Source organism: Strongylocentrotus purpuratus, unplaced genomic scaffold (genome assembly GCF_000002235.5).
Source record: "Strongylocentrotus purpuratus isolate Spur 01 unplaced genomic scaffold, Spur_5.0 spur5_scaffold_20, whole genome shotgun sequence".
Classification (NCBI taxonomy): domain Eukaryota; kingdom Metazoa; phylum Echinodermata; class Echinoidea; order Camarodonta; family Strongylocentrotidae; genus Strongylocentrotus; species Strongylocentrotus purpuratus.
In genome coordinates this window covers 38,110,730-38,118,248 of record NW_022145606.1, presented here as the reverse complement: position 1 = coordinate 38,118,248, position 7,519 = coordinate 38,110,730, and the positions used below count along the sequence as shown (strand labels likewise).

The 7,519-nt window shown below is 36.1% G+C and overlaps 1 long non-coding RNA gene across 1 annotated transcript; it reads left to right on the top strand.

The window, feature by feature from the left end:
• Positions 1 to 5,248: 5,248 nt before the first annotated feature.
• LOC115927442 lies at positions 5,249 to 7,519 on the top strand. The gene is made up of 3 exons (XR_004065638.1): positions 5,249 to 5,307; positions 6,528 to 6,686; positions 7,375 to 7,519. It is a non-coding gene; the product is annotated as an uncharacterized LOC115927442 (long non-coding RNA).

Here is a 7,519-nt window from a genome sequence, read left to right as displayed (position 1 = left end):
ACACTATTGCCTTCGAATTTACTCCACCCCGGACAGCTACCAACAAATTTGTTGGGGTACAACAGATTAAAGTTTCATGATTATCTATTATTACGCCGTAATGCTTGATTCAGAATGGTGTGGGATATGTATTAGAGTTTTTATCCCCTGCGAAACATAGACCGTTTGGTCCAGGAGTTCTGTCCCTCTAATAACATGTGGTGGCAGTGGTCCAGAATCAAAAGAGTAATGTTTTTTTTTTTATCAGCTAAGTTTATCGGAACAGTAGATGCCAGCCAGCCATTTTTTTATACCAGTATTATTTATCTGGTGAAAGAGGGTGTGATATTTCCCTCCCTGTGAACAGAAGTACTTAGACGCGCCTTCCCTTCTTCCTCTCAGATCATTCACATCTTCTTCATTTCACGACATCCCCTCCCCCTTCCTTCTATAGTCACGTCACAATATTATCTTAACTTAATTCGGTGTTTTATCAAATTTTCATAAAAGCACAAAATTTGATACAAATGTATATCAATATTTGATTATGACCACTGGATATTGAGCCATTTCAATTATAGCCCTAAAGAGTAATTAAAAGTCATTCTGATTGATCAGGTAAATGCACTTCTTTGAAATGAACAGAATTTTTGACACTTCATTGGACGTATGCGAATGACCGGGAGAAACTTTTGAGCGAATGGCATCCCATGTTGCGGACCCTTTAGTCTTCATGGAAATCACATCCGTTCCGTCAAGGAAAAAGTTTTAAAACCACTGCTCTACACTACCGATATCATTAATGGTATGAAAGCATAATCATGATAATCACGACTTGCGCCAAAGTTGCCTATGTGATGTTTGAATAAAACAATTTGGAATTGGGTATTAATTCGGTCTTTGCAGATCCAAATAACATCCCTAACAAAATTAATCATGCCACACATATCAAATATCGAATATCAAATATCAACGAACATTTGTGCGCGTGTGTGTGGGTGTGTGACTTTGCCCTTCGAAAAAAACATATGCAATGCATTTCATTTGATACATTCAATCCATTCTCTCACTCCTCTAATTAATCCCAACATAATACGTACTGTAGGCATCACTTTGGCGCAAGTCGATTTTTGGACTCTCGCAAACAATGCCACCTATTCATCTAAGCGTGAACATTTAAAACAAAAATCGAAAAGCTACACCCGGGAGATAATATTAGGATTACAGGGATACCGTTTGTAAACCAAACATCATTTTATCAGGATCATCTACCAAAATGATGCAAACATTCATTTGGCCCATGGAACTCATACTACGGTAAACATGAACAGTGTTTTTTTTTCAATCAAAATGCGCATGCTGTAAACAAAATCAATACGTTTAGGATAACATGAAATGACGTTTCAATCACATAATATAAAAACATATTTTCTGTTTCGTGGCTTGATAACATATTATCGATTATGTCTAATCGAGAAAAATTGTGTGACTATGGACGTATTTATGGTGTTTGAAAAAACCGTTGAAATATACATAGTTTTTTGTAACCTCCATATTTATAGTAAATCACACTTTTCTGTTTCATTGCCCCATATACATGTGTGTTATATCCAACCTTTCAGAGTAAGTTGGACAAGTGTATAACTTCAAACACATTAGAAAATTCATATCAACTGAAAGGTCTTTAGATATTCGGTTCTAAAAAAAAGGAAATCGTGATTTGTTACATTCTATCAAATTTGTAAGCACAAAAGTAACAATTCTAGTCAGGAAATGGGCGTGGTGCCATCTTACATAATTACGCCGTAGTATTTCCCAAGATATTCAGCATGGATGTCATGCATTAACCCCAAACTTCCATGTCAGAAAATAGTTACATTTTGGCTGCTCTACTATTTAATTATAGAAAGATGTATTTTTGACGGGTTTCTTGAGTCAGTTGTTTAAAAAAGAAATTGTATTTGTATCTTTTCTGTCTTTTCAACTTTAAAGGAGGGCAAGTGTCAGGGACATATAATATCCATGTGTAAATCAACAACAAGGTGCCCCTCCCCTCAAATACCCAAATCAAGGGTGCAGGCGTGTGTGTGTCAATGTGTATGTGAGGAATAATAATAATACATGAGATGTATAAGGCGCCAAATCAACTTGACAGTCAAATGCTCAAGGCGCAGCTTGCGCAAAAGATGCAATACATGATACATGTAAACAAAGTGCAATAGAAAAGGTACAGACATGAAAGGTAACGGTAATCAATTATAAGCTATTAAAATTAAACAGATGTTTCTTAAGATTGTTCTTTAACACTTCAGCAGAACTGCTATTCTTAATCCATTGAGGGAGAGTATTCCATATTGAAGGCCCAGCATGAGCGAAGGTTCGCTCCCCCACTTTGTTTTAACCCTAAGAGTATCAAGTAAGTCAGAGTTTTGGGAACGTAGCTGTCTTGAGGGAAAGTAATGCTTTAATAATCAAGCAGATGTTGTACTGCGGAGCAGAGCCATGTATACAGTGAAATGATAGCAAAATAATCTTGAAAACAACACGTTCTTCTACGATGTGACTATTCTTGTTGGACAGGGTCACGACACGAGCAGCAGCATTCTGTAATTGTTGTAATGTTTGCGAGAAGGTTGTGAGGCGAACTAAACAAAAGGCCATTACCACTTATCACTATTGTAAGTTCTTATTTTGCTGTAAGTTTTCCTTACTTTTGTATTATCTATTTTCATGTTTTCTATGTCTATAGGGACCCCTCTGTAAACCAGCATTGTTATGCTAACAACGCTGAGTAGGGCCATCCGTCCGTCTTTCTTTTTTATAAATGTGTCTTTATGATTGTAAATATATATATATATATGTTGATGTATTTTTAAATGACGGAAAATAAATACAATACAATACAATACAATACCAAAATCCAAGCGAGATGAAATTAAAGCATGAGTAATTTTCTCAGTGGCACTACGGTTAAGATCATACTGAGAGAGAGAGAGAGAGAGAGAGAGAGACGGAGGGAATATAGCCCGGGGTTAAAATTCAGTTTTCTTTCATGTTATTATGCCTTGTGATGATAAATCTATCTGCCATCACTATGAACATGACGGACAAAGAAAGAGGACAAATATACAGTTCCTTATTCTACCCTCAACAATTGCTGTGGTAGACAATTAAGGAACATCCCTTCACTGCTATTATGTAAAAATGTGTAGAACAGGTGAATATGCATGTGACACCTGTTCTACACATGTTTACATAATAGCAGTAAAGGATGTTCCTTTGTCTACCACAGCAATTGTTGAGGGTAGAATGAGGAACTGTATATCTTGTCCTCTTTCTTTTTCCGTCATGTTCATAGTGCATGTGGCTGCCATGTGACGGATCCTTAATATGAATAGTACCGCAATATTTGATGTCATCAAAATTTTCAAATGGCATTGTCGAGACGACGAACAAACAAAAATCAAAATAACACATCAACGTTCACTTCATTCTATCTCTGCTTAATCCTCCGAACAATGAAATCGACCAAGCGGAATCAATTGTTAAACAAATTATTATGAGTCCTACCAGTAATACTAAATTGCCACGTCATGACTGTATTAAAGGGCGCACGGTTGTTGCTTAAATTCAGCATGAAAAATAAAGCTAGATAAAACTATAATAAGCAACTGTATAAGATGAAAATATTGAGTAATGATAAATGTTTCTTTGTGTTAAAAAAGAGCTGGAAAATATCATACATTTCTTTTACAATTGTGAAATCAGTATATCAATCTGGAATGAAACGGGGATGGATAAATGAAGGTTCTCGATTACAGATAGAGTTTAATTTAGAAAATGTAATTTTTGGTTTTGAAAACAAAAGAAAGGATGCTTTAAATTGCATGGTGACTTTGATTAAGCATCAACTATTTGTTCAAAAGCTTAATAACAAACTTCCACATTTTAGTTCTTTGAAGAAAAAATTATTCACTATTATGAAGACGATAGACCCTGATAGCAGACTGACGTCTTAAAGACGTCATAAATTGGTCGTAAAGTGGTAAACACGTCGTACGTCGTATGGACGACGTAATTAAGACGTCATTAAGACGTCTTTAAAAGACTAATTGTTTGCAATATGATTTTTGTCTTATTGACGACGTCAAAACAACGTCGTAATGACGTCTTTAAAAGACTTATTTTTTCAAGATATATTTTGTCTTATCGACGACGTCATTATGACGTCTTTAAAAGACTATTTTGTTCAAGATAGTTTTTGTCGTATTAACGACGTCATTACGACGTCATTATGACGTCTTTAATAACCTGTTTTTTCCTAGATAATTTTTGTCGTATTAACGACGTCATAAAGACATCATTTTGACGTCTTTAAAAGACTTATTTTTCTAAGATAAATTTTGTCTTATCGACGACGTCACTATGACGTCTTTAAAAGACTATTTTTTTCCAAGATAATTTTTGTCGTATTAACGACATCATAAAGACGTCATTTTGACGTCTTTTTAAGACTATATTTCAAAGAAAATTTTGTGATATTGGCGACGTCATTACGACGTCATTATGACCTCTTTTGAAGACTATTTTTTCCAAGCTAGTTTTTGTCGTATTGACGACGTCATTATGACGTCTTTAAAAGACTATTTTTTCCAATGTAATGTTGTCGTATTGACGACGTGATAACGACGTCATTATGACCTCTTTAAAAGACAATTTTTTCCAAGATAATTTTTGTCGTATCGACGACGTCATAACGACATCTTTAAAAGACTAATTTGTCCAAGATAATTTTTGTCGTATCGACTACGTCATAACGACGTCTTTAAAAGACTATTTTTTCATTACGACTTCATTATGACCTCTTTTAAAGACTATTTATTCCAAGATAATTGTTGTCGTATTGACGACGTCATTACGACGTCAATACGACAGTAAAAACCAATATAAGGTAGGATCTAATATGGGCAGATGTCAAAGTAAATAGGGCAATTATCAGAATTGAAAATGGGGAACAACTCCCCCCCCCCCCCCCCCCTCAAATGTCACCACTTTACAGATTATGCACCATCTTAATATGCACCAAGGTCTGCAATATCGATCAAGACTATCTCGCTATTTCAAACGGTATGTAGTGTACGTACGTGTGTGTGTGTACTGTATACTCAATGCAAGGCGTATGATAGGCCTACATACACTGTATATACTGTGTATATGTATTTGAATTCAGAGGGAATTAATAAGCCGTTGCCTATACATTGCTGACCGAGTGCCGTATCATCCTCCTAGCTGAATACTCTCGTTTCCCCCTGCAAATATACAGTATGGGTAAGTCCTAGAAGAATTTATTTACAAAATGTACATAAACCTATAGTCTCTGTTTTCGTTCTGAAATGTATGATCTGATGTCAGTGATACTAGTGAGCTCGGACTTGCAACACCTGACCTGCTGACAAGATTTGAAATGTATGAATGATCCCATCTATGTATTTTTATGTAGGGTCTTGATGGGATGCATGGGGCATCTTTTAAAGCAAAAATGTTTACTCATTTGCCTACACATGGGCTACATGGCTTTAAAGGGAAATCTAACTCGAATATGCAACTGCTCTAAAACTAAAAGTAAAAGAAAGCAGAAAAATAAGAGAAGCTAACTGATGAAAGTTTTGGCACTGTCTGACTACTGGCAGTGCTAAGATTAAGAGTAGACTGTCACACCAAAAGACGGATAATACATGCAGTCAAGCGCATTCCAAGCAATACTGTAGATCTAGTAGTAGATCTAGTACTAGTTCAGAATCATATCCAGACTTGTTGACCAGTGACCCTCAACTCTGGCGTGGAGATAGTACTAACAATCTAAAACATACCCCAAATCAAGCAAATATTCATGAAATGTTATTAATTCAAATAATGCCGGTCATGATTTAAAAGTCGTTATGTTTCTAACCTGTTTCTGGTCAATTTTCTTATTTCGGGGGGAGTATTTTTCGGGAAAACGTTGATATTAGTATATACTTTCTCACAGGTTGCACGGCAAACCGCTGCACAATACAAGTGCATACCGATGGAGGGTTGCGGGGGCACGTAAGTCTGTGTGTCTTGTGAAGTTATCTATTTCCTCATTATACAGTAGATAACTTCACACAGGCATGCGCCCGCCCGCAACCACCATCGGTATGCACTTGTAATGTGCAGTGGTTTGCAGTGAAACCTGTGAGAAAGTGGACTACCGGCCCAGGCCCAGATGTCTGGAAATTGAGCATTGCGTGTCGATGCGTAGAGGAATAAAGCAGTGTCTTGTGTCACAGTCACATACATGTAACTTTAAACAAGTCGTTTCTATAGTCTTTAGACAGCAAATTTATCTTATAGGCTACCGTATAAATGCAGAAATCTTTATCTGGAAATAATAGACCCGTAAATGGTAAACAAAATTCTTTCCCCACAGGCTGTTCAGAGAAGTTTGTAGTATATGTGTTGCACATGCATACATTTATCAACCATTCATTTTGTTTTAACTTTATTTATTTTCTCATTAATTGTAGGCATCCTTTGTTAACATATCTCGTCAAAGCAGTGGATTCAAAGCACATTGTGGCCTCAGTATATTGATGTGAAACCATGCAGAAAATGCTACTCTCTCGCAACCTTGTGGATGTTCCCTAAGGATCAGCAGCCTCTTGAAACAGTTGAAGCCATTATCGGTAAATAAATGTGTACATGTAATTGTATTATTTTTGTACATTTATTTGTCATATTATGCATGATCACTGACAGACACTGAGACTCTGACTAATTAGACACTACAGAATGGATCATTTCATTTGAAAGGCTTATTTGTCCTAATTTTCAATTATATATTTATAATTCAATTAATTTTAGATCACTGAAACCTGCAGGTATGTTGCAATAACCGACAATAATTTTTGTGAGTTTGAAACAGTGTTATTTTACCATTCAGCATAGGTCAAGGAGCTTTCATTCAACCCTCTTCAGCAAACTACAGGAATGCCAGTTTTCAGGCAATAGCCTGAATTCAGGCCCTGGCGAGTTATTTTCATACCATAGTTTAGGTTTTTGTGTACAAGCTAGCTCATTCATTCTAGGTGATTTTTCAGGCCCTCTGATCAATTCTAACTGGCATCCCTGAAACTAGAATTGTATTGATAATTTACCAAACAAAATCGTGAATCACGTTTTGCATTGCCCACAAATGTTTAAAATCCAAAGGTGTGTTGACTTTATGTTTTGTGAGCAATAAGAAATTATTTCTGATAAATCTTACCAAGCAGTGCTTTTCTGACAGAATTCATTGTTTACATTCCAGTTTAAAATATGTGAAAGTTTTTCTTAAATTGTATTCCTTTCTTTTTTGCTTTATTCATGCATTAGAATTCCTTGCGTCTATGTTCCCTGGATCTGAAAGCAGTGCATAATGCAGGAGATTCTACCCAAAAGCTAACCCACTGAGCAGCGCCAGATTGACGTTGCTCTATCCCTTATTGTTGAACGCCAAACAAGGTAGCAGCAACTCCCG